The sequence below is a fragment of the Ambystoma mexicanum genome, chromosome 2p (assembly GCF_040938575.1).
Source record: "Ambystoma mexicanum isolate Mex_15411 chromosome 2p, UKY_AmexF1_1, whole genome shotgun sequence".
In the NCBI taxonomy this organism is placed as follows: Eukaryota; Metazoa; Chordata; class Amphibia; order Caudata; family Ambystomatidae; genus Ambystoma; species Ambystoma mexicanum.
This window is the reverse complement of record NC_090923.1, coordinates 1,095,018,796-1,095,046,684: the sequence shown is the minus strand read 5'-3', so window position 1 is coordinate 1,095,046,684 and position 27,889 is coordinate 1,095,018,796. Positions and strand designations below refer to the sequence as shown.

Sequence of the window (27,889 nt, the reverse complement as noted above, 5' to 3'; positions counted from 1 at the left end):
CTAATTCGGCTCTGCAGGTTGCAGATGTGCCCTCTACACGAGTTCCTCGATGCTCGTTGGGTCCGGGTGTCTGGAGGCTTCCAGGACAGGATCGCAATCAATGAGGAGTTCAGTCGAGCGATAAGGTGGTGGGGTGTACGCTACAACATCGCCGGAGGCACAGATTTCCAAAGCCCTCCGTACCAGGAGACGGTCACGATGGACGCTTCCCTGGAAGGATGGGGAGCCCAGACCGGACATCTTCACGCCAGAGGCCTGTGGCTACCGGAAGCAAAGAGGCTACACATGAACGTCCTGGAACTACGGGCAGTGTTTTGGGCCCTGGTTCGTTTCTGCTGTCCCTCAAAGGCAATGTGGCGAGGGTCTTCCCGGACAATACCACCACAATGTTTTACATCCAGAAGCAGGGGGGGCACATGGTCTCCAGCGCTGGATTTATGGCACTCGGCTGTCGCCCAGGGTATGTTCCTCATTCCATTTCACCTGGCGGGAGTAAAGAACAGTGCCTGCGACGCTCAGCCGGGAGCTGTGCTCTTGCCAAGAGTGGGAGCTTCGGCAGGATCAAGTGGACAAGCTTTTCCCGAAATAGGGCAGTCCCCAGATCGATCTGTTTGCGACAGCAGCAAACACCAAGTGCCGGAGGTTCGCTGGCAGCTTCCCCCAGCTGGGGCAATGTGGGGGACGCATTCTTATTCCCTTGGGAAGGCCTGTTTCTGTATGCATGCTCTACATTGCCCTTACTTCTTCGAGTCATCAATCAACTCCGACAGTACCGCTGCAGGATGATCCTCGTCGCACCAGCATGGCCGAGGCAGATCTGGTACCCGGACCTTCTCAGTATGTCAGCGTCCCCTCCAGTCAAGCTACCAGTGGTCGCAGATCTTCTCGCCAGAGAAGGAGGCGCAATTCTGCACCACGACCTAGGGTCGCTGAACCTGAAGGCCTGACTCCTGCAACTTTAGAGTTCGGTGGCTACGATCTTCCGGCGGACTGCAGAGAGATTCTCGCCCAGGCCAGGGCGTCATCTACCTTAAAATGCTACATAAACAAATGCAAGCGCTTTACTGTTTGCTGCTGTTCACAGAAGATCAACCCTCTGAGGGTCACGGGCGTATTTACTGTCATTGGCTAAATCAGGGCTGGCGCACACCTCCATCAAGGTTCATCTGGCGGCTATCTCCCACTACATCAGATCTCCAGGATGGTCTTCACTGTGGTCACACTGCCTGGTTAAGGAGTTTATCAAGGGACTGTTATGCTCATTCCCGCCAGTGGAGGTGCCGACCTCAGCGTGGGAGCTCAATGTGGTGCTGACTAGGCTCATGGGGGCTCCATTCGAACCTATGCATTCAGCTCCGCTCAAGTTTCTGTCGTGGAAACCGCTTTCCTCATGGCCATCACCTCTGCAAGACAAGTAGGTGAGATCTAGGCCCTGTCATGAAAACCCCCCTTACTTGATTTTTCATGAGACGAGGGAGGTGCTGCGGAGGCACCCCTCCTTCCAAGCCCAAGGTTCCATCGGAATTTCATCTCAACAAACCCTTGGTGTTACCTGTGTTTTTTCCAACGCCTTCGTCGCCGACTGAAAGGACTTTGCACTCGCTGGATGTGGCTAGAGCGCTGAAGTTTTATGTGGCCCGCACGAAGAGTTTCTGTGAAACTTCTCTGCTTTTCGTGAACTTTGGTCCTGTGAACCATGGGAAGGCTCTGTCCAAGTCTTCCATTTCCAGTTGGCTCACCGGCTGTATCACTCACTGTCACCAGTTGGCAAACCAACCGCTGCCTGCCGTCCGAGAGCCCATTCTACCAGAGCGATCGCTGCTACAACTGCGTTTATGTATGGTGTGCCTCTGCTGGACATCTGCAGGGCTGCTAAATGGAGGTCGACGCAGACCTTCACAAAATTCTACTGCGTCAAAGGGGATTCCAGGGAGGAGTCCAGAGTCGCCCAAGCTGTGCTGCGCAACCTGTTCGCTTGAAGGTGAGCATGGTGAGGAGGTAAGAGATTGCTTCTGTTGAGCCTTGCCACCTCCCGTGGTTGTGCGTGTGTGTACTGCTATGTATTCTTTATTCATGAGCATGTGAATCCATGCCATACCCCCATGTTGGAGAAGGAACAAGTTACTTGCCTGTAACTGTTGTTCTCCAGCATGGGTCTAGCATGGATTCACATGCAAACCCTCCCCTCTGCGGCTCTTCTCTTGGTCATACTGCCACTTTATGTACTACCAAATCTGAAATGCCAGAGGAGGGGCTTAGGTAGAGGGCAGTGATTGGCTGGGGGCAGTATGACCCAGAACTCAGTGATGGGTTTATAGGAGAAAGACAGTTTAGAAACGAAACTGAAACAGTTTTTCCGTTTACCACGGATTCCCAGCCTGACGACGCAGAATATTCATGAGCATGTGAATCCATGACTGACCCATGCTGGAGAACAACAGTTACAGGTAAGTAACTTGTTCCTTGCGTACAGTCGTTAGTCATTGTGTGTTTGGCCTACATAATGCACGTTATTTTTTTATAGCTACTTGTCAAAGGGTTATTCTTGTCTACTAACCTTTTGGACTCATTGTGGACCCCTTACCAGGCTCACCTTCAGAGCCTTGACCACCCGGCTCGCTAACTTGAACTGTTTTGGCTACAGGTCACAGAGTTGTCCCTGTCACAATTTTAGATTTGCCACCTATACATCTGTCCACCAGGCCAGAGTAGACAAATCCAGTCCTAACAAATTGGTGTACAGCTGTGAAGATAAGGTATTGGGTACCCCAGTGTTGTTCAACTTTTAAGTGTCCGGATAACAATTTCACAAACCACAGTGAATTTTGGTATTTACAAAGTCACCTACTATATTTAACATCATGGAAGCAATCACTTGTACTGCTTTCACCATACACGGTTGATCTTTGAAAGTTATGTGGTGACAGAGGCCCCCCAGTCTCTGGCACTAAAGCTAAACTAGAATTCTGGATTGTATATGTGCTGTTGTATTTTAAAGGTTTATAATAAACCATATTAAAAAGAAATCTGGATTTTGAAAGTAATAAGGGTGTACCTCCCCATACCAATGGCACTGGTGGTGATGCTGCGCTGTGCCCAGCAGCAGTACTGGAGTTACTGCCACTACACCTGTTAAAAGGGAAGAAAAGGAGGAATATGTTGACTCTTTAATAACCAATGTGCCTGTGACCACATCAGAGCCTGATGCCATTTGTGAGCTGAAGAAGCTCAGGATCAAGGAAAAATAGCTTGAGTTCAACTTGAAGAAGCTAGAGTGTGAGAGGCAAAAAGATAGAGTTCACCAGTTGGAGCTTGCCAGGTTACAGGCCCCAACAGGTTCTTTCCAAGGGTCTGGGAATGGTTTGTGGCCCTCTTAACATCCAAGGTACCCCAATGATCTGCTTAGTCAGTATGATGAGAAAATTAATATTATAAATTTGCTTGTACCTTTTGAGTATGCCTATGAAGTGCAAGAAGTGGGTGATGCTGACAAGATTGCATGGTTGCTTAGTCTACTCTCCCCATTTTGGCTGCAGTGCCATTATGGAAATGTCGAAGGCTGACAAAAAAGATTTTGCAAAATTGAAGCACACTCTTACATTAAGGTTTGGGAAGACTCCTGCCCAATACTTGAAGAGATTCAGAGTTCAAGAAAAAGGATCATATGACTTCTGTAACTTTTGTTGCAGATTCTTATGTACGTGTGGCTGGGGAAAGGTTTATAAAGTGGCCACCTTTGAGGGCATGTTTCGCTTGGCCATGTGTTTTTGCCCCTTGTTCCCCAGAGCTTAAGCAACATTTTGCTGATTCTAAAGAAGTTGCCCTAAAAAACTAGCAATTGCTGCTGATTTATGGGTTTCACACAGTGTCCCATTAAGCATAAGCCTGCTTCTAGTAAGCAGGAGGAGGGAAAGAAGTATAATGAGCAAGAGGGTGGGAGGTGCGGGGTGCAAATAAATGTTCATCCCCAAAAGGCCACCAAACATTTTAAAAAGGGGAAGTCAAGAGCCGGGTATAAAAATAACACTGCTGTTTAATAATTTAGTCCATTCCTGGATCTTTGCACAAAGATGTTACATAAGTGTGTAATTCCAGCAGTGACGCAAAATACTTTTTTGTTTGTTTGGGGCAGGGTCAAAATGGAGAATGTCAATCATTTTAATGCCCCTTCCTCCCTCAGTAGCACACTGCTGCCTGTTAAATCATGCTTGTTTGGGCAAGCTGACATGTGTGTGTTGAGAGTAGAAACCAGGAATGCTGATGTAGGACTTCCCTGTACCTGGCTGGCTTTCTTTGCCCATTTTGCTGGTTTTATCCCTGTCCATGTCTCACGTCTGAAGCCCCAGCATAGGTCTTGAATCTCTTTTCCTTATGAATATTTTGAAATTGATATCCTTGCACTGTTTGATACCCATGGCCAAGTCTCACTCTGGTAAATGTTGGACTTGTCACTGTACATATTTAACATCTGCTCTCTGCTTGTTTCTGAAGTTATCTTTTTTTTAATTTATTTTTTTGCATTGGACCAGGAGGGGGTCTGCAATCAGAGGGTAACAATATCTGAGCCTGACATTCCACCGTAAAGCAAGGAGGTAGACAGTCTTGCTGGTAAGAAAAGGCTGGAGCCACATCCCAGGATCTGCAAAATCAAAAGGTGAGCTGGGTGCTTTATTACTCACAGTTAGATTGGGGAATAAGGTGAAGACCAACATTCCCATTGTAGGACCTAACCACCTTTAGGTATCCCATTCTGACACCCAATGGATTGGTATTGGGTTTCCCTTGGTGTGCAGTAATTGCACTAGACTTCTAGGAGTTGCCAATATTCATCCTGTTGTACGGAATATTTAAGACTACTGTGTTCTGCTGATCCCTTTTGTCATGCTTATCAAGACCATACTTTCTTTGCATCTTGTGATGTTTCATACTGTCAGTGCAGTTTCATGCATTCACTATTTCAGACTGAGTCTTGGTTCGCCAGGATGCTCCAAGTTGAGCAAATATAAGAGGGCTCTTGCTGCAAAGTTTCTCCCTTGTGCTTATTTTCCCTCCCCCCTGTTTTTGTCAGATTGACCACCATTACGCAATGGGGATGCCTTGACTACTTGCAGGTCCTCTGGAAGCCAGAGGTGGTCTCTGAGTAAGGCTGCGGAAGAGGTGGAACTGCACAACCATGGTACTGAATTACTGGGGATCAACCAGAGCCTGGGTACACTTTGATTCTCCCCTCCCCCCGTGGGTCAAAATGCTTGGTAGTCTTTTGGTTACTAAATCCTTACTGTCTTAGTTGCTGTGATGCATCGCTGGAAGGACGCCTTGCTGGCACTTTACCTTGTACCTGCTCCTATAGGGTTCCAGTGCCCTGGAAAGTGTAGAAAATGGGGGGCATCCATGTTGGACTTTAATGGCTGATTACTGTTTTAAGGTAGCTGATTGAATGGTGCTGTTAGGACATATTTTCTATACTCTGGCCTGGTGGACAGATGTATAAAAGGCCAACCTATATTGTAAAAGGGACAACTCTGGGGAACTGTAGCCAAACCAGTTCAAGGTAGCAGTGACGAGAGGTCTGGGCTAAGTCTCAAGAGGTGGTGAGCTTGTAAAGGGAGTATACAAATACAGAGCTGTGGGGTCCTCTTTTTTTGTAGGGGGCTGTGTGGAAGAGGACCAAAAAATATGACAGTATATAAGCTTGTAAAGGGTCCACAATGAGTATACCAAATGGGGATCACAAATTGCACTTAGACAGTATGTATAAAAATAAAGTTAATTTATAACCAACAACACTATGAAAAGACTAACGGGTAGAAATATCACACAACACTAATAATAGATTACATTTCTGATGCTTGTTAATCTGCTTAGAATCATATGTTTGCTGGATCCAAGATGGCTGCCGCGGCAGCGGTGACACTCTGAAACGGCGTGCTCCGCTACCCTCTCTGCAAATACGGATAAATTAGTAGCTGGAACACCCTCCCCAGGCACGGTTTCGTGAGGAGCAGCATTGAGGGCTCGCCGAGGCGCTGCGAAAGCCCTACCTCGGAAGGCGGTGCAGCGGAGAGGCGACCAAATGGAGGGGAAGCGAAGATCGCTCCAGGGAGGTCAAGGGCCCAAGGGTGTGAATCGCTAGCTCCAGCAGACACCCAAAGACACCGCAGCTGAGAAAGTCAGAAGAAGAGGAAGCGATACAGCTTGGTGGGGGTGTGACGAGTTCCGGAGACGAAGGACTCAGCGAGCCGGATAAAGCGATTCCCTCGAACGTAGTGGCCACCCAGCCACTGTATTAATAAGGCGGCTGCGAGAAGAAGCACAGTGCTAGGTCGGCGCACATAGAGGGGCCGGACAGTGAAGGTCCTTACCCCCAGGAAGGACAGGGGCAGACTAGCAAGGAAGCAAAGGTGCGGACAGCCCTGACTGGTGAGAAGGTAACCACTAGCGGGCACATTTGAGACTGAGGGCTGCCCTGGAGTAAGCTGGCTGTGGAGGTGAGGCCCACCTCCAGTTGCTGACACGGATGCCCTTTCATGGCTGAGGACGGCTAGGGGAGCGGGCACCCTGGCGTTGGGCGGCGACGCTACAGGAGAAGCAGGCTTCAGCGGGCAGGCGAGGTAGCTGGGGAGGGAGAAGCGCCCCCGTTCACCAAGGAGCTTGAGAAGACGGGAAGAGACCCCCCCACCCCCCCAACGAACAGAAGCTGGCACCGGGGTGGCCTAGGCGGGGCCTCAGCACCCGGAAAAGCAGCCAGACGAAGTCAGCAGTGCCGGTGGCACAAAGGAGAGCGGACGAAGGACGCAAGGTCACTGCAAGTGTTGTGGCAGGCCCAGAGGAGCAACTATAAGAGCTTGTGGCTCTGAGGTGAGGAGCGCAGCTTGCAAGGCGTGTGACTGGAAGGCTGGGGGAAGGCCTGCAGTGGGGCTTGGCGGGAGGAACAGCGTTGGAGCGGCTGCGAAGGACTGTGGGGACGGCCATCCCCTCCAATCATTACATGTTTCTCTCTTCTCTACGAGACAAACCACTGAAAGACCCCTGAAGAGCTAGGGAAGGGAGCCAGGACTGCGTTGATACGTGCCCCAATCCCAATCTACCGGCCTGAGTGGAGGGGGTGTGAGATTGACCTCCTGGGGGAGAGCGATATAAGAGCAAAGATGGAGTCTTGACAGCGGAAGGGGGGAGGGGCTGGAAGCAGCCGCAACCACTGGGGCAAAAGGATATATATATATATATATGCAGGGGGGACGTCATTGGCCCTGTGTGTGTGTGTATGTGTGTATATATATATATATATATATATATATATATATATATATACACACACACACACACAGGGCCAATGACATCCCCCTGCAAGAAAGGGAGGCTCAGCCTATAAGGCCAGCAGAGTCTGTCACCCACAGACGGAGGCAAGGCGGGAGAGAAGGCGATAGTGCAGGTCCAGTCCTGCTGTTCATCCCCAAGTGGCACCTCAGAGAGGAGAGGGGACAGGTGCCCTGGGCAAGGAAGCAGGACGGAACCATCCAAAATAGGCAGCAGGCATCAAAGTACAGTGTACTCGAAACACAGGGAGGGCACCCCGGTACCATGCCACACATAGGGGGGGAAACCCCTACAGCTTTGGGGAGGGAACCTAGGGCACCGGCGCCTGTTCCCTCCCCCCTCCCCCTTATGGGGTAAGGCCTGTAAGAAGGGAAATCCGTGCAGTAGTTTATAAGAGGAAGGGGGAACGACGAGAAGAGAAAACGCAGTGGAGTGGGACAAGGCCCGTAAGGCAGGCGGAGCAAGGGTGCAGAGTCACTCCGATTGCCGAAGAGGAGGAGGGAGAAACACACGGCCTGCAGCTGCTGAGAAGGGTGAGATGTCGAAAAGTAGGGGAAAGGAGCCCAGACCCTGGCGAAAGGGAGCAAGAAGAGTGGCGAGGGGCAAATTCAGAAAATGTGAAGGAAGGACTGGGGAGCTCTGCAGGAGGCTGACATGGGGGAAGACAGGAGTGAGGAAGATTTCCCCCCCTTGAGAGGAAGGCCAGGGGGAACAAAGGGTAACCCAAACATTTATGGAGCACTGCTTCCAGAGCTTTGGAGACTAAATGGCGACTACGATGCAGATGCAGCTAGAAAAGATGAAAGCGGATCTGTCAGGGAAGATAAAAGAAATCAAACGTGAGCTGCACGGCATCAAGGCAAGAGTGGACACCAATGAGAGGGCACTTCAGGAAGTAGCCGAGGATAACCACAAAATGGAGGAAATGATGGAACAACTGGCCAGAGCCACGCACAACTTAGAGCTCCAGACGGAAGATCTAGAAAATAGGTCCCAGAGGGCTAACATTCGAATAAACGCGCTGCCCAAGTCGGTAGGAGATGCAGACTTGCAGCAAACCATTCACCAAATATTTGCATCCCTCATAGATCTGTCAAACCAAGAGGAGATATAGCTGGACAGAGTACATAGAGTGGGTCTGAAGCGAAATGAACCAGGAGCCAGGCCTCTGGACTTGCTGGCAGCATTGTACGAGTACAAATGGAAAGAAAATATTCTAAGGGCGGCCAGACTGTCAGACGGCCTTCAATACAATGGCGCAGCAGTGCATCTTTTCCAGGACTTAGCCCACACAACGCTAAAGAAAAGACGGCAGATGCGCCCAGTAGTACAAGAACTGGTCAAACGCAACAAGAGGTACAAGTGGACCTTCCCTTTTGGCCTCCTGTTTGAGGTCGACAGTAGGCAGGGGAGTGTCACTACAGTCGAAGAAGGCGCAGATGTATTGGGAATCGAGGTAGATACCACATGCACGGAGGCCCTATGAAGGACCATACGAAAAGGAAGGCATGGGAATGGTCAACTCGAGAACCGGGAAAGAGGCAGAGGAATAAGCGGGGTCCATGAGGCCTGAGCCTACCGGACAGACACATCGCAAGAAGCAGTACTTGGGGACGAGTACTCCCACAAACAAAGATAACAACAAAGCCATGGGCTCAGCAAAAGTTCCTGGGGAGGGCGCTACACTCAGACACGCACAACAGTAGGCGGGAAGGGGGCGGGGGAAATCTTGGAGAATCCTATGGGTCAGAGAAGGCCAGAACAAAGGGTTACTGGGAGAGAAGTGGTGCTCAACACTCGAGTAGGGAAGTCGGGATGGGCCAGAGGCCAGTTGAGTCCACCGGGTAGGTGGGGGGAGGGAGCTGGAACCTGGTTTTGAAATAAGTTGGGAAGGGGGGGGGGACACTCCTTCACTGAGAGGAAAGGGATATAGTCAATTGCATACCAATGGCTAAGGATACAACTATAAAAGTCATCTCATTGAATATCAGGGAGTTAAACACTCCACTTAAAAGGAAAGAATTAGACCAATACCTGACTAGGGAGACCCCAGACATAATAGCTCTGCAAGAAACCCATTTACAGGAAATGGACAAAAGCAGGTTTAGGATTGGGGGCTATAGCAGAATCCAGCAAGCCAAGGTCTGAGTAAGAAAGCAGGCACGTTAATAGCCTTGAGAAACAATCTAGATCTCAAAATAATGGACGTCAGCAGGGACAAAAGCGGCAGGTTCGTGGTGATAATTTTTTTGGGGGAATTGGGGGGGGTTAGTTCCTAATGGTAGCCTCTCTGTATGCCCCGAATGCGTGTCAAGGAGTTCCCCCTTCTCACCTGAGTCCGATCTTTGCTGGATTTCTTGGTCGATGTCTTCTTGCGGACGGATCGGGTCTTGAATAAGGCTGCACGAGTCTCTTCCGACTCCAGTGTGCGTTCAAAGTTCCGGGATGCAACGATCCAGGAATCCGGGGAATTAAGAGAGTGCGCTACTCAGCACACGAGTCCAGGAAGCAAAAATGAAGTGAAAGGGTCTAGGAATGGGGTTGGTTGGGATAGAACCAAGGATAACAATACCGCGAGCTAAGGAGCACACGTCTGGTCGCTACTTCGCAATAGCATTGAGATGTGCAGAGCCGCGGGTGGCGTGGTCTATTAATAGAACACGCTACGTCCAACGTGTAGAGCGAGGAAGGTGTTTCACGCTGGACTGCCATGTTGGGAGTACCAGGGAGTGCAAGCCCCGTTGAGACCAGGACCAGGAAGTCCAAAAGGGGCGCGTTCTGTAGGTCATGACAATGCAGGGCAAGACCACTACATACAAAAAATGGTGTAAAAGCTGGAGGGGTTTACCAGAGGAAATATAATCTTAGTGGGGGGCTTTAACTTTGCCTGGGACCCTGGGAGGGACAGAAGTGCAAAAACATTCACCTCACAGAACAGGCCGTCCAAGGAATTAAGTGGGATGATGGAAAATCTAGCAACTGGTGGACACATGGAGGGCAAAGAGAGGGGAGGTGAGGGGGTACACGTTCTATTCCCATGTGCAGAGAACAGCATCTAGGATCGACTATGTATGGGTTTTGCGCCTGCTGGGAAGAGTGAGGGATGTGGAAGTGTGGGCCATCACCCTGTTGACCATGCGCCCATCACCATCTCAATCACAGTGCCCAGCCGCCAAGTAGGCCTGTGGAAGTGGAGGTACCAGCACATGTTTTTACGGACCGGGTCCTTAGGGATGAATTGAGGGAATAGATAAATCAATATTTTCAAATGAATGAGACCCAGGGGGTGGACCCAAGAATTATTTGGGATGCTTTTAAGGCCACAATCCGGGGCAATATAATAGCGATATAAACCAAACGAGAGAGGGAGCTGAGGCACTTGGAGAGGGACTTGGAAGACAATCTTAAGACGCTCACTCTCCGAATGGCGACTAAGCCCACAGCAGCGGTTTGAAAAGAATATAGGGCTGTGAGAGGCCAATTAGACGCTAATAACAAGCAGAGCGGAGAGGGCACTAGTGCATCTAAAACGGAAATATTACATAAAGGGCAATAAAGCGGACAGACTGTTGGCTAGGATGCTTAGAGTGGAGGAAAAAAAGAGAACCGTCCTAAAAAAAAGGACCGCAGAGGGGGAAGAACGATCAGATATTAAATCTACCAAGAGGGAATTCAAGGATTTCTTTGGGAAGGTGTATAAATTAGAAACATCAGAGGGGAAAGCACTGAAGGATTAGCTAGATGGCTGCCCGTTACCAGCGATTACGACTCGAGAGAGGGAGATACTAGAGAATGAGATCTCCAGAGAAGGTGTTCAGAGCGATAGCCTCACTTCCCATTAATAAAGCCCCAGGCCACGATGGCCTTTCGTCCAAATTTTATAAAGCACATACAGAGATACTGGCCCCGCGACTAGCAGCTCTATTCAACAGATTTGGGAAGGACGGGGGAATAATGCCATCACTGGAGGAGGTGAAAGTGATACTTTTGCCGAAACAAGGGAAAGACCTGGCCAATGCGGCTCATATAAGCCAATTGCTATTATCAACACAGATGCCAAGATATACATGTAGATCTTGGTGACCCAGTTGGCGCCCTTTCTTCCTGGGCTGATTGATCCTGACCAATTAGACTTCATTCGGGGAAGACAGACCCATGATAATATCCGGAGGGTAGTACATATCATCGAGAAGATGAATAAAAAGTGTACGGCAGCCTTGGTAGTGGCGCTGGACGCTGAAAAAGCATTTGACAGGGTGGAGTGGCAATTTCATTTTGGTACATTACGTAAGATGGGTCTGGGGGAGGCCTTCATTTCAAAGATTGCAGCCAATTACAAAACACCATCTCTGCGGCTACTGATTAATGGGGAGCCGTCTGAACCAGTAAAGGTCTCAAGGGCCACAAAGCAGGGGTGCCCGCTATCCCCACTCTTATATGCCATATACCTAGAGCCCATCTTGAGCAGGATTAGGTCCAACCCGGGGAAAGCGTTTGGAGGAGGTGGATAGGGAAACCAATTTGGTGTGGTGACAGGACTGAAGATAGATAAGAGCAAGTCGGAGGTTCTAGGCCTGGTGATGACACCGGAGGAGGATGGTGAGGTTAGGTACAGGTCAACATATGCGTGGGTCAAGAACAAATTGAAATACTTGGGAATATACCTCACTAAATCAATCGAACAACTATTAGAGGTTAACTACCCCCCTCTCCTGGAGTCCAAAAAAGACACTGACCAGGTGGTGCCCATTATCAATATCATGGTTGGGCAGGATAAATGCCATAAAAATGGCAGTGCAGCCGAGGCTACTATAAGTGTGTTTGGCCTTGCCCATAGGGATACTGAAGTCCTTCTTTAGTGCACTTCAAAAACATTCACAAGCCTTCATCTGGGACTGAAAGGAAACCAAGGATCCCTTACAAACTGATGCTGCTACCCAGGAATAAAGGGGGCATGGGAGGTCCAATCTGTGGGCTACATTTACCCACTGAACAGAATTTCGCCAAAACCAAGCTACATTTTTGCAGAAACAGTAAAATGATTGTGCTGCCTCCTGTGGGCACCATGGCCTTAAAACTGCGTTTCGAGAAAAACAAAAGAAATGGCTGCACCATCTTGCCAAGCATACATTGGGCAGTATGGAACAGGAAGACACACGGAGGGAGCATGCCAGTGTGTTCTGACGCATACAAATGGAATAAAGTGAAAAAGCAGCGTTGCCTTGCTGCTAAGCCCAAAATCCCCATTGAAAAGGAAACTTTTTCACCTTTAAAATAATGCTGCTGACGCTATTTCCATCTGTTCTTCCTTAAACCACTTTAATTAATAAAGCCCTGCCATGCCCAGGATATCTCATTGTGCTTCAGCAAAACCAGACATGATTCCTGAATGACAGGCTCTGTCAAAGCAACACTGAGAAAAATCAACAAGGAACTCCACTTTTACCCGCACAGGAAAACGCGTTCATTTTCTTCACAATGTATCAAAGGTCAGTAGTTCAAAAGAAACTCCAGCTATCTGAGCCATGTATATTTCAAGGCATCTGTGCTTCAAAACAAAACTCCTGCATACAAGAAATAACTATAGCTGCAAGAGAGTGTGGGGAATCTGATGGAGGTGCAAAACCAAATTTCAAATGAAATGCCTTCTTTTCTCCACACGTGTATAAAAAATGTGCTTTGCAAACAAAAAAGGAGAAAAATGCCAGTTTAAAGTAAACTGTTGAATGAAAGCCTGCCTTATCTAGCAATGTGAAGGGGTTTTGTTGCTGGTGATAATGCACACATGGGCTATTTTATACCACAGGTTTGTTTTAATTTGGGACTCAAAATAAGAAAATAAAGGTTTTAAACCTCCTAGGCAGGAGTTTGCAAGCTCTAAAAAATGGGTTATTCCAGCTGGCAGAGCCAAGGCTTCCCCCAGAGGAAGGGAATCGCCATAAAAACTCTCAGCAGAGACTAGCATCCCAATGATAATTACTAGGTTGGAAAGAATCTAGTCTGGGCTGAAACCCAGGACAATGGAACTCCCAATACAAGAAAGTGTGGAGTGGCAAAGGGGAAATAAACCTTCAATCAAGCTGGAAAACCCCCACCTTGCTCTGAAGGAAATGACAGTTGGTGGCAGTTGAAGAGAAAAAAAATGGTCCAGTGTCAGACAAAGGATTGCCATTTGCTTCCAGAGACCATATCATAAATAAACTTTAAAGACTTTTATCTCTGCAGCAAGACTTTGTAAAAATGCGAAAATGTTACAGTTTAAATTTGATTTTATGGGCTTTCATTGAAGACATGGTAGAATTCACTGACACCTTGGGAATAGAAATGGCAAAGTATTGCGGATTACAAGAAAAGCATCCATGTTGCCAATGCGAATTTGTATACTTGCATCCCTTATGAACATCCACACGTGTATAAAGTTATGGAATTTTAGGCCGAATCTTTCATACTCAAAATTACTAAAAAGTATTAAACGGACCAAACAATGTCTCACATATTGCAGGGTTGGACTGCTATGCTCTACATAAAATATGTAACCTGATTATGTCATTTATTAAGGTGCTGCAAATGTACAAATGTGTAAATTCTGTTATGACAGACTTTTGGCAAAAAGGTCTGTGGGAAGTCTTTTTACACCATAAAATGCAACCTCCTGAACTGAGTCACATCTTAGGGGAGGCAGCCAACATTGATTGTCCAATCCAGTTGCTTAGAGGCGTGCTTAGCTAAGCCGGCCTAGCAATATAGTCTATGATGTTACCATGCTCTATATAATGAGTCCCTGACAAGACTCTAGACACACACTCTTGCTGATTTTCCTGTGGAGGCATCCTGTTCCATTCATCCTGCTGAGTCTAGATCCCAACTACAAGGCCAAAGTATTGCTGACCCTACTCCAGGGCCCACTGCAAAACCCAAGCAGTGCTGATCCTATTCCCAGCAAGGCCTAAATTCTGAAATCCCACTAAAATTCCCAAATAATCAAAGGGGAAGCTGTGGTATTCTTTTGCGAAGCATCCTGAACCAGCCTGGTAAAATGCCCCCTAACTGCTGCTCTCTAACTGCATCCAGAGGTAACTGTGCCATCCAGTGACCAGAATTGCCACTCCGCTGTCCTTGCCACCCGGTGACCAGAATGGCCCATCTGTTTTCTTTTGCCAGACGCGCAGCCGTGTGGTGACCAGAACCTGTTGACGGTCCAAAAATTCCAAAACTAAAAGTGGACTGCGAGTATAATCCCTACCCCATAGAAACCCATAACCTATCTTGTCTTGCCTTTGTCCTTTGTCCTTATCCCACTCTCTAAGCCATTATATTCCTTATCCTGGTAACTTGTTAAAACTGTCAGAATTCTCTGTGTTCTTGCCCGTGACTTTTTAAAGTGCTAGCACCATCTCTTTTCAATTTTGTCTTGTGTAATCTTAAGCCATTAGTCCTATTTCGAGTGATCAGACTGGTTTCCGCCAGGGTTGGGCGCTGGGGTGACGGGGTTGAAATTGCGAATCAACCCTGGATCTTACTGTGTCCATCTTTGGTGGTCTAGTCTGAATACTCTAGTTTAGAGTAAAACTGTTCTTGTCAAAACTGATTTCCTTTCCTATTTCACGGCTTCATTTTACTCAAAGCGCACCTTTTTATATCTTGCACTCCAAATCAGAGCATTTCACCCATTTTTATTAAACACTGTTGGGGTAATTTAAAGCGGGAATTAAGAAAATGCAACTTTTACATGTGTCAGTTGGCCACAACATATTTTAAACTTTCCACTCAGTTTTCAATTGTATGCTCTTGGTAATCCATTGCTGGTGATTGTTTGTGTCTATGCATTGTTGCTTTAGTGAGAAATTGTATTTACCTTAAAGTTTTAACCGCACATTAATTATTTGTCCATTTCCGAGTGTCATTTCATAACATTGCAAGGGGTTTAAAATCTGTTTTTCCACTCATATTTGGTGAGGGAAGGTCGGATTTGGATTCCGTTTTCTGCCTCTTATTCGTGATTGCCTGCTGTGTCCTGCTATCCATTCAGAATTCAATTGTTTGTGGGTTGAGGGAACATTGCAGGGGGAAATCCTAACTTGGGTGCTATCCTTCCTAGATCAAAAAGTGCTCCTATTCCCTGGTGTTTTGTATATGTTCCACTAGAAGGTTAAACCAAGTGTATTATGTTATTGTTATGTTATTTTGCATTTATATAGCGCCTTATGTACACCATTGGTATGGTCTGAAGGTGCTGGTAGGTTGAACGCCCTTGGGAACCGAAGTTCAGATCAGTAGAGAGAGTAGAGAGAGTCAACGGTGCGTGTGGGTACCGGGTATGTGTGCAGCTGGTGCGGTTTTCGTGTAATAGCTGCTTCTTAGCAGTAGGTGTGGTGGTTGAGAGATCAGAAGTATGTGTTCGTTCTGGCAGGATTTATCCAGACCGAGTGTGGCTGCGTTAGGCCTGAGGAGAACGCCTGGCTGGGGGGTGTGTAACCAGCAATGTTTACTTAGAATGATGTGTAGTATGCATCGGATGTTGGTATGAGAACAGTTATACCGAATGGTATTATAGTATCTCTGTGTTCTAGTTGAGTGGTGGTGTAGAGGGGAGAGTAAGCGTGGTGGTGTGATATGATGGATTATATGCTCTTTCAAAATGTTCTCTGCATTCCAAACCATACAATATACGTCACACAATTCTATGCGCTCCAGTCCGTTCCATGCACGCCTATCCACTCCATGCATCCTAATCTTCTCCAGACACTCTGGTTCGCTCGACGCAGTCATGCACTCCAGTCCGCCCCGCGCACGCCAGTCCACTCCGCGCGCCCCAGTCAGCCCCACGCATGCACTCTTGTCTGCCCCAGGCATGCATTCTTGTCTGCCACACACGCTCCATTTCACTCGTTCCATCCACTCTACGCATTCAGCTGCTCTACGTACTCATCCGCTCTACGCAACTCGTCCACACTATCCGACACGTCTGTTCCACCCTAGGCACTCGTTCGCTCTAGGCACCCGTTCGCTCCGGCACTCGTCCTCTTTATGCCCTCACACGCACTATGCTTTCACCCGTTTTGCTCACTCGTCCCCTCGGCGCACTCGTCCCCTTTTCGCACAGGTCCCCTCGGCGCACAGGTCCCCTCTATCTACGCGCTCGCCCCCCCCTCTACGCGCTCGCCCCCCCCTCTACGCGCTCGCCCCCCCCTCTACGCGCTCGCCCCCCCCTCTACGCGCTCGCCCCCCCCTCTACGCGCTCGCCCCCCCCCTCTACGCGCTCGCCCCCCCTCTACGCGCTCGCCCCCCCCTCTACGCGCTCGCCCCCCCCTCTACGCGCTCGCCCCCCCTCTACGCGCTCGCCCCCCCCCTCTATGCGCTCGCCCCCCCCTCTATGCGCTCGCCCCCCCCCTCTAGGCACCCCTTTTTATCATATGCATTATTTTGATCATATGCACTCGTCTGCTCTATATACTTGTCGGCCCTACATACTAGTCTGTTCTATGGAGTCCTCCACTCTATACGGTCATCCGCTCAGCTCATCCTACCCACTCTGCTCATCCATCCATTCCCCGCACTCATCTAATCTACGCATTCATCTGCTATGCATGCAGTCCGCACTCATCCGTTCTACATGCTTATCCGTTCTGCGCACTCACCCGGTCTATGTAACTCCTCCGCTCTAGGCATTTGTCTGCTTTATCCCCTCATATGCACCATATCTCCATCTGCTCTATGCAGTCACCCATACTACACAATCACGTTCTCCCCGCACTCGCTCGCTCCCCGAACTCACCAGCTCTCCATGCGCATTTGCCCTCCACGCGTGTCCACCTCCCTGCACTCATCCGCTCCCTGCACTCATCCGCTCCCAACGTTCAGACGCTCCCCACGCTCATCCCGTGCCCACGCATTCAACAGCTATATGCAACCATCAGCCTTATAAAGTCATTCGCTAGTACGCAGTAATCCTGTTCTATCTATTCGTCTGCCCTCTACACTCATCAGCTCTATACCTTCATCCGTTCTGTACTGCCATCCGTTCTGTACTGCCATCCGTTCTGTACACTCAGGCGCTCTGTACACTCAGGTGCTCTATGCATTCGTCCGCTCTACACACCCAAACCGCTCAAACTGATCATCCATTCTATCTACTCATCCAATCTACATACTCATCCGATTTACATACTCATTTGAACTATGTAGTCATCTGTTCTTCCACTCGTGCATTCTTCCACTTAGCGCATTCATCTGGTCCACACGCTTCATCCATTCGAACTATTTCATCCACGTCATTCACTTCGTTCACTCCTCATGCTTTATGTCCATTTCAGGAGTTTAAGTCTCTTTACTGTTTCCGTATGATTTATTTTTATTAACCACTTCATTGCTTTGATATTATTTTAGTTGGTTAATTCAGATTGTCCTTCTAGTTTATATTAGGGGTTACTAGCTGTCAATTTCTCGCATCTGGTAGTTAGTTGGATTGGTGTCAATCTGCTGCTGTTAGTCTGTTTGTGTTAGTTTGGATGGGTTGGTTTTAGGGGAAGAGCCAGGTTTTCAGCAGTTTGCGGAAAGACGTTAAATCCTCAGTTAGGCGGATGTGGGGTGGGAGTGAGTTCCATAGCGTGGGGGCCAAGGCTGAGAATGATTATCTGCCTAACCTGACTGTTTGTCTTTGGTATGACTAGGAGGCCGGCTGAGCTTGATCTTAGGGTGCGTGGGGGATAATAGTGTTTTAGCTTGTCTTGAAGATATTGAGCTCCGGTTTTATGCAGAGCTCGATGGGCGATGCATAAGCTTTTGAAAGTCACCCTTCGGGCTACAGGAAGCCAGTGCAGCGTCTTAAGGGCTGGGGAGATATGGTCTCTTGGGCCGAGCGCAAGTAGCAATTTGGCTGCCGCGTTTTGTTGGTTATTCAGTTGGTAGGCGTGGATTCCGAGGTATAGGGGGTTTGCGTAGTCCAGTCTTGATATAACGATTGATTGGACCACGGAGAGTCTGTTGGGAAAGGAGAGATACAGAAAGATGCGCCTAAGGGATTTAAGGTGGTAGTGGCAGGACTTTGAGACGTTGTTGACTTGGCGCAAGAGTGTTAGGTCAGAGGCAAGGGTGCATCCAAGATTTTTCACTGAGTTGGAGGAGGTTGGTGAGTTGCCCATGGCGGGTGGCCAGGGTAGTGAGCGCGGAAGAAGTTCGGAGTTGCCACAAACCATGTTTTCCGTTTTGGAGGGGTTTAACAAGAGATGGCTTTGGGTCATCCAGAGTTCTATGTCAAGGAGGCAGGAGGCCAGGCCAGGTCAGGTCAGGGGTTGGATTTTGAGTTCAGGAGTTTTAGAATTAGTTGAGTGTCGTTGGCGTAGTTGTAATACAGGATGTTGTGTGAACGAATTGTTGGTGGGAGGGTAAATCAAGTAGAGATTGAACAGGAGGGCGGATAGGCATGCTCCTTGTGGGACTCCCGTGTCGACCGGTCGGGCTTGGGAGGTATAGGTGGAGAGTATAGTTATTTGGTACCTATCTTTGAGGAATGAAGCTATCCATTTAGGAGCGGTTCCACGTATTCCTAGGGAGTGGTAGCGGTCTAGGAGGATTGAGTGATTGATTGTGTCAAAGGCGGCGGATAGGTCAAGAAGGATTAGTGCGGCGCACCCCGCAGAGTCTGCGGTCATTTTAAGGTCTTCCCAGATTGAGGTTAGGGTGGTTTCAGTTCCGTGACGGGCTCTGAAACCTGATTGTGGGGGGTATAGGAGATTGTTGACTTCGACAAAGGTATCTAGTTGGGAGTAGGCGGTTCGGTCAATGAGTTTGGCAAGGAACCTGGTGTTCGAGATGGGGCGGTAGTTTTTGGGCTCGAGAGGGTCGAGGGAAGGTTTTTTAATTGGAGGTTTGACATGAATCGTTTTGAATGCGTCAGGAAAGATACCAGAGGAAAGGGAGGCATTTACGATCGATCTTGCGTGTTCTCCTGCGCAGGTGGAAGCGAACATTTCTTTGAGGGTTGTGGCTGGGCAGGGTCTAGCGGAGAGCCAGATGGTTTGCGGGCAGATGGAATTTTAAGAAATTGCTCTGGTGATATTGGACTAAAGAATTCGAATGTTGGTTGCGTAGTGGTTGCAGCTGGTGGGCAGGTCGGTATGGGGGGTATTGCCTGGTGGATGTAAGAGGGCCAGTTTGGTGGTTAGAGTATTTGTTCTTTCGAGAGCTGTGGTGTAAAACTGGAGGGAGAGGGAGTCGCACAGTGATTGTGAGGGGGTCGGGCGGTCGTGGTGCAAGCCGGTTTGGTGAATTCAGAGATGATTTTGTGGAGTTCTTTGCTTGGGTTTTTGCAATTTAGGATTCAGGAGTTGCAGTGGGTTTTTTTGCTTTCTGGATTTCGGCCTTGTACTGATAGAGGTGTCGGGCCAAGGTGGCCCTGCTTTCCTGGGTTTTGTCTTTCTGCCATTTGCGTTCTAGGTATTTATATAGTTGTTTAGTGGTCTTCAACTCAGGAGTGAACCAAATGGGGAAGATGCCACGGCGGGTCGATGGTTTGCAAGGGGGTGTGAGCCGCATCAGAGATGCGTTGAGCCATGAGTCAAAGGCGTTCAGGGGTTAGTTGTTTATTGAGTTGGCAGGTAGGTGGTGGGGCCTGGAGGAGTGCGTCGGCTAGGTCCGGGACGATTATTATTTTTGTCCAGCATTTGCGTAGATTCGGAGGTTCAGATTGGAGTATGCGGAGGGGGTCTAGTGAGCGAATGGCGAGCGAGAGAATGAAGTGATCGGACCAGATGATAGGGGTGGGGGGGTTTAAATGAATCCGTGTGTTGGAGCTAAAGATGGCGTCAAGAGTGTGTCCTTTATAGTGAGTCGGCCCATTTATGTGGGGATGGAGGTTAATTGCGTCTAAACCGTCAACCAGAGAGTGTCATAGGGTTGGTGGGGATATCGAGCCATATGTTGAAATCTCCAAGAAGGGTGAGGTTGTGATGGTTTAGTTCAAGGGTGGCAATAGAGTCACAGAGGTTGTTTGCGAATTTCCTATTGTAGACAGGGGGCCTGTAGATTATTAGGAAGCTGTGTGAGAGCGACGGTGAGAGGGATAGTTTAACGAGGAGAGATTCGTAGGAAGGAATGGAGGGTTGGTTGTCGATGATTGAGGCATGGACGAGAGACTTGAAGACGAGTGCTACTCCTCCTCCTCTGGAAGGGCAGTTCAGTGGGATGAGGGAGTGGTCGGGGGGAAGGCTTAATTAGTGATTGGGGCGAAATCATCAGAGAACCAAGTCTCGGTGATGAAAACCAGGTCTGATTTCTTAGAGGCGAGGAGGTCAAAGATGCAATGTCTGTTTTTTGCTACGGATTGGGCAATAAATACGATGCAGTTCACATCGGCAGGTGAGGTTGGTTTTGGAGCTGGAGCGGAAGGGGGTGGTGGTGGAGCGAGTGGAGGCTGGAGAGGGAGAGGGTGAGGGTTAGGGTGGGACATGATCGATGGGAATAGTGGGCGAGCAGCAGTATTGGCGGGGTTGGGTGGCTGCGTGTGTTAGGATGATCCGGTCTGGCTCGGGGGATTTGAAGGTGGGGTGTGGGCGGTTAGGAGTTTCAGTTGCAGTTGATGAGAAATCGAGGGAGAGGGGTTTCAGGAAGGGTGAAGCCATGGGGGAAGGAGGTGAGTGGGGGAGTCAGGTTGTGGGTCGAGACAGGGGAGGCGAAGAGTGCTGAGGTACGTTTCCTCTTTAGTTTTTGTTGCGATTGGAGTGTGAGAGAGGGTAGGGGGGGGATCAGAGGGGGAGAGGGATGCGGCTTTGGTTCTTGCTAGGGCTAGGCGTGCAGTATTTAGGGAGGGGAAACGGTGCGGTCGGGGGGAAGGTGGCGGGGGTTTGAGGGAAAGGCGGGGGGTGGATGAATGCTGGGCGGGGTTTGCCAGGTGGGATAGTGAGGGGCTGGTCGGTGGTGGGGTTCAGGGGAGAAGTGCCCCTCTGGCATGGTGTCTGGAGAGGGGAATGGCAGGGAGTGCGAAGGAGGGTGGGGTGATTTGGGAAGGGGGACGGGAGGGAAGGCAGATTAGGAAGTGGGTGAGGTCCAGGGTGGTTGTTTCCGACAAACTCTGGTGGAGTGGGTGCACTCATGCTTGGTACGAGCTTTTAGGTGGATTTAGGAGGACTTTCTAATTGTAGTTCTAAATTCAGTGGGGGCACGCTTTAGGCACACTTCCAAGTTCAATTTGCACAGAGATGATACTAGACTATTCGGTGTACTTCTAGATTCGATTGTACACAGAGATGTTATTAGGCTATTAGGTACTATTAGGTACATTTCTAAGTTCAACTGTACACAGAGATGATATTAGGTCTACCTCTAGATTCAATTTTGTATAGAGGAGGTATTAGATTATTAGGCACAGTTCTAGATTCTACATTACACAGATATACTATTAGGTATACTAATAGGATTACTTAGGCTATTTAGGCACGCTTCTTAACCTCAATGGTGTCGTGTACACTTCTAAATTGAACTAAGCACAGAGAGACTATTCTGGACACTAGTCAGTTCAATTAAGGCACGCTAATAGGCGCACTTCTCTCAATTCAGCTTTATACAGGGAAGGTATGAGGCATGAATCTAAATCAACTTTGCACAGAGAGGTTATTAGGGAGATTAGTCGGTTCAACCTGGTACGGTATTAGACTATTAGGATATTGGGCATATTTCTAGATTCCACTTTCGCAGAGAGGCTATTGGGCGCCCTTCCATATTTAACTTTCCCTCAGAAGTTTATTGGGCACACTTCTACATTCAACTTTCACAGAGAGTCTATTGGGTACACATTTAAATTCAACTTTTCACAGAGAGGCTATTGGACACACTTCTAAATTCTGTTTTTACAGAGAGGCTATTGGGCACCCTTCTAGATTCAACTTTCGCAGAGATGATATTGAGTACACTTCTAAATTCTACTTTTAAATGTGCTTCTGAATTCAACTTTCAATGAGCGGCTATTGGGCACTCTTCAAATTCAACTTTCAGAGAGGCTATTGGGCACATTTCTAAATACAACTTCTAATTGTACTTCTAAATTTAACTTTTCACAACTTGGCTATTTGGCACACTTCTAAATTCAGCTTTCACAGAGAGGCTATCGGGTGCATTTCTAGAAACAACTTTCACACAGAGGCTATTGAGCACACTTCTAGATTCAACTTTTCACAACATGGCTATTGGGCACACTTCTAAATTCAGCTTTCACAGAGAGGCTATCGGGTGCATTTCTAGAAACAACTTTCACAGAGAGGCTATTGGGTACACTTCTAAATTCAACCTCTAGATGTACTTCTAAATTCAACTTTCATTGAGCGGCTATTGGGTAGACTTCGAATTCAACTTTCACAGAGAGGTTATTGGGCACACTTCTAAATACTAGTTTCCATGAGCGGCTATTGGGCACACTTCTAGAGCCAACTTTCACACGGAGGCTGTTAGGCACGTTTCTAAATGCAACTTCTAAATGTACTTCTAAATTCAACTTTTCACAACGTGGCTATTGAGCACACTTCTAAATTCAACTTTTCACAACATGGCTATTGGGCACACTTCTAAATTCAGCTTTTCACAGAGAGGCTATTGGGCACACTTCTAAATGCAACTTTCACAGAGAGGCCATTGGGCACACTTCTAAATGCAACTTTCACAGAGAGGCTATTGGGGACACTTCTAAATGCAACTTTCACAGAGAGGCTGTTGGGCTATTGGGATATTGGGCTATTGCTTACATCCTCATTGTAATTATCACCCCATTGGTGATTGCTACCCCTATTAAAAATGGTATGATTTATTTTGAATTTTAAAAGAAATCTATATATTGCATTTTCGCCAACCAGCCTGGTTCCTGGTCCATTGTGACCCGTGGTATTTGAAAAGGGGGTGTGATATGAGTTGTGTACCATCTCAAATTGAATCTGCATAAAATAAGGAGAAAAGCATCTCAATTGTACGATACATACTAGACTGAGACCAAAGTTTGTGTTGCTTGATTGAAATCCTTAACACATTTGGGGGCTCGTGTCGGGGATTGAGTTTGGTTTCCACCCGTGGCAGTCTAACACAGCAGACTAACCTGCAAGGTAGTGATACTTTGTGTTGTTGGAATACTGTGTTACACTGTACAAGCGCCTCCCAAAAACAAATACTACCAGGCCTGTGTCTAAAAGTAAAACTAATATCAACACCAAAATAGAAAGAAAAGCAATAGAATACAGGTTACCCTTACATAAATAAAGAAATTAATGAAGAAAGATCATGTCCAAAATGACTGTAGTAGAAATCGATATGGCTAGGGAGCACCTTCTGCACAAGCTACTTGTCAGAGGTGAGTGGCCAGAACAGTATAAAAAAAAAATTCTGGCTACAAGAAATAACACAACAGGTCACCGCCATGAAACTGGACACGTGGCAGGACGGTGGCCTATTGCACCAAACTCTGAGTGAATTATATATGACCCCAAAAATTAAAGAGGAGAAAATCAAAATTGGCAGAATCGCAGTCTACATGTATCTCCACATGGGAGTGATGGGGGGGAAAGGCATGAGGAAAACACGACTCCTTGCACAGATTCAAGTTTCCAGACTGATCTGAATTTAGCAGAACAAAAATTACAGAAGAGCCAAGAGTTGAAGGTAGAATCTGGAAATTATGTCATAAAATTAAAAGAACACTTACTTGGCTCTCCAACAGCAAAATAATGCAGATCAAGAGACCCAATTAGAGGCATTGTAAGAGGAGTGTAAGGAAAAGGTTGACTCTGCAAGAGTCAACAGAAGTTAAATCAACAAATACATTTTAATAGAGCCTGTGCATAACAGATAGTTACCCTCAAGATCACATAGAGAAATTGAAAGAGGAAAATAATAAATTAATCATGAGACCTCCACTCTAGAGCAGAATTTGATCAAGAGTGCCAGAAATCCAATACCATCAAGAAATGAAGGCATGACCTGGCTGAACAGAGGGGCACCCTAAGCCAGGAGAAAGACGCCCTAGGCCAGGAAATAAGGAAGTTAAAAACAGAGTTACAGGGACGTGAGTCAGCCCTCCAAAAACTAAATGAACTCAAAACAGAGTATGGGAATCTACTGGAGCACGCCCGACGGGTAGAAGGTGCTCTGGAAGAGAACACCCAAACCAAAGATGCACATACTCATGAGGTAAGTCTCCTGCAACAGAAATTGTCTCATTATTCTCAAAACATACAGGAAGCGCAGAGAGACAGTGTGGCCCTCTGTGAAAAGAATGATGGGCTCCACAAACAAGTGGCAGCGCAGCAGCGGGTCATTTAGGCCAGTAAAGCCTTGATAGCTGAGCAAAAGGCTAAGATCTTAACTTAGTATCAAGAAGTCGGGTCTGAGAAGGAGAAACTAGCTAGGTTGGAGAAAGAGGGTGCTAGATTTAATCCTAACTGGAGGGACCCTGAACATGCAGAGAGGCACAGGGTAACCCCTGATCATAGCATAAGGACCTCTATACTAAGGGACTCTAACCCATTTAACACTTTGGGCCTCATTACGACCCAGGCGGTAAGGGGTTTACGGCGGCGTAAACAGCGCCGACCCATACCGCCTGATTCCGAGGTCCCTTAGCGCCATGGAGGATTTAACACCTGCTTTTAGCAGGTGTTAAAATCCATGGCGCTAAGGGACCTTGTTGTTAATTACGCCACCGTAATTTACGGTGGCGTAATTAACGCCTTCCCCACTCCCATTATGCCCTATGGGGCAAAAATGGGAATGGGGAAGGGTAAATGGGGATTGGGGACTTACTGCCCCGCCAACCTCGGAATGGGGCGGTAAGTCCGCCAACCACCATGGCGTAAATGTAGTTTACGCCATGGTGGTAAAGGTACGACCCAGGCGGTAACTTACCGCCTGGGTCGTAATGAGACCCTTTGTGCACTGCTGACTTCATGGCTGCCAGTTCACATGAGCCGGAAACCATGAGGCCATCGGAATTTAATAAACCAAGCATGATGGAACTAACAGGTCAGCGCCCCCCCAGAAATTGATGGACGGGCGTCTCTGTATAGATACCCAAACATTAAGGCTGATGTCTCTGATAAGGAAGACTCCTATGAGGGGAGAGTCAGGGGATTAGATCCACAGAAATACTACCTTCCAAGGGACCAGTGGGTTCAATTTGATGAAAAACCGAATTAAATGAGGCCCAGAATGAGCATCCTGAAAACCTCTACCCAATTAGGGCAGTGGGGGATACTCTGCCAACCCTGGGAGCAGGGAACAGTCAAAAGACTACTCTCCTGAGCACCACAGGAATAGAGAAACTAGGCCCCACGATTCTGCGAGTGCCTCAAGCTCACAGAATTAGGGAGTGCCTAAATGATCATGAGAGGACCTCTGAAGGCGAGTGGACTCTGGTGACTAAGCCAAAGAAGGCAAACTCAAGAGAGTTATGACAAAAGACCCCATTAGGCAGATTAAGGCCATTAGGAGTGTCATAACCCCATACCATAAAAAATATTCTGTTTGGGAACACCTGGAACTCTATGAGCAGGTGATGGACACGTTTCATTTGAAAGACATCCAGAACTGCATAGAGTATGTAAAATGGACCTTCTCCCCTGAGTACTCCAGCTTCTTTGCTGGACTGGAGGACCAGACCCATTCAAGATGGTCCACCTACAGGGCGGCGATCTTGAAACACTTTTCCGCCCATAGAAACCCCCAAGAGGCTCGCAAAGCGGCCTACAATCTGCAGTGCGGGGAAGATCAGGCCCCACGAGAATTTATGCAGGAGCTCAAACGCGCCTTTGCACAAACCACTGGGAGGGTGCGCACGGAGAGTTTGTAACCACCATCTTTCATGCACTCCCAAAGTATATTCTGACCCAGCTGGTGAGGGATTTCCATTACAAAAGATCTCTGGACTGTGTCATAGAGCATGCAACCCACATTTATGAGGTCCAAACACCTGCAGAAAAATCAAATCTGGCCAAAAACCCCAAACCAGCCAACACCCCTGCTGCTAAGGTGGCAGAGGTGAAGGTTGCCCCCATTTTAGACCTAGAGAATGGGGGGGCCTAAAAATGTACCTATGCAAAATCGGAGACCGAGGTGGCCTTCAGGGCAATCTGATCCCACCAATGGGACCCCTAACTGACCTGATTATCAGTCCCCGATACAAGGGTAACCGACCAATCCTGGGGTATGTATGGACTCCCCCTAGCTCCAGGGGGATCCAATCAGCCAAGTACTGCCCCAGGAAACCTCCCTCCTAACTTCCCCCACGAGGGCAGTAATTCCCAAAATGCTGGGTTAAGTTTCTTCCCTCGATACTCACAAAGCCCCCACCTGCAGGACAATCCTCCTTTCATTCCCCGATTTCAGGAACTCAGACAACCCAATCTGGGAGAGGGAATGGCAAGGGTGGAGGGTTACCAAAATTCACAATATCCAGGGTACTAGGGGAGAAGGGATATTTACCCTTCCTGTGATTTCCCCCCCCCCCCGTACCAGGATCTGGGTCGCATGTTGAGGGCTCAACAGAAACCTCAGATGAACATGGCGGCTCAGAACCCCACAAAACAAGGATCTGGTACCCCAGAACAATGACGGGGAGAGAACCCTGACAACTCGCCTGTTCCAGAGGAGGAGGTGCGGGGGTGGGAGGTGTAAAGCCCTAGAGGAAGTTTCCTTCCCTACTCGTGAAAAGCCCCTGGACACCCAGGAACCGGAACAAAAATCTCCTGCCCCGAAAATCTGCAACCCAGGGAACAGAGGGGGTGGGTAGGAGAAATAAAGAACTCAAAAAGGCTCATTTTGTGGAGGAAGTTAGTGTCCTCCAATTTGAAGGGGAAGAATCCTTAGAGGATTCCGGGAAAAAGATCTTCTCCTTCAGGGATGGGGGAACTCCTCCCAAAGAAACATGGGTCCCAAGAGATCTAAATGAAGACTCGGTAGGTGTGGGGACTGAGTCAGAATCGCCCATCCTTGAACCCCAGAATGAGCATCCAGGAAACCCAATAGTAACAGAGGGATCCCAAACCTCACAAACCAATTCTGTGACTGCCTCCAAAAAGGGGCGGGGAGCCCAGAATCAGAAAAAGGGAGCCCGAAACTCCCCAAATATCAGAATGTAAATTTTTTCTTTTAGATTCCCAAACTCCCACACAGAATTATGCCCAAACTACCCCTGTGTCGGAGTCAAAAATAAGGAAATTGACCACCCAGCTTGCCCAAAATGCACATTACCTTTGCCCCCTTGAGGAGAAGGAGGGTAGATTTTATGCCCCAGTCAAAGTGCAGGGGCAATGTACATTTTCGGCGCTGGTGGACACTGGATCCCAAGCCACTCTTCTGTCAAAAAGAGCCTTTGAGCAGCTAAATTCAGGAAGGGTGGGGGGGGAGAGATACCAGATCCCTCTCACCCCTCTTCCTGGACAACTCCAGCACTTTGACGGGAATGATATTCCTGTCGAGGGGACTGCGGATTTGGAAATAAAAATTGGGTGACACAAAGTGAAACACCCGGTCATAGTCGTGACTCCAGAGGGCACACCCTGTCTACTGGGGAATGACATCCTGCGCAGTTTGTCCCCCCCCT

The 27,889-nt window shown here is 48.2% G+C and overlaps 1 long non-coding RNA gene across 1 annotated transcript in view; it reads left to right on the top strand.

Moving 5' to 3' along the window:
- Nucleotides 1-4,074: 4,074 nt before the first annotated feature.
- LOC138567148 (uncharacterized) overlaps nucleotides 4,075-27,889 on the top strand; it is a 59,649-nt gene continuing 35,834 nt past the window's right edge. Inside the window, exon 1 of the long non-coding RNA XR_011302114.1 lies at nucleotides 4,075-4,654. This is a non-coding gene — a long non-coding RNA (uncharacterized lncRNA). The remainder of the gene's footprint in view (nucleotides 4,655-27,889) is intronic.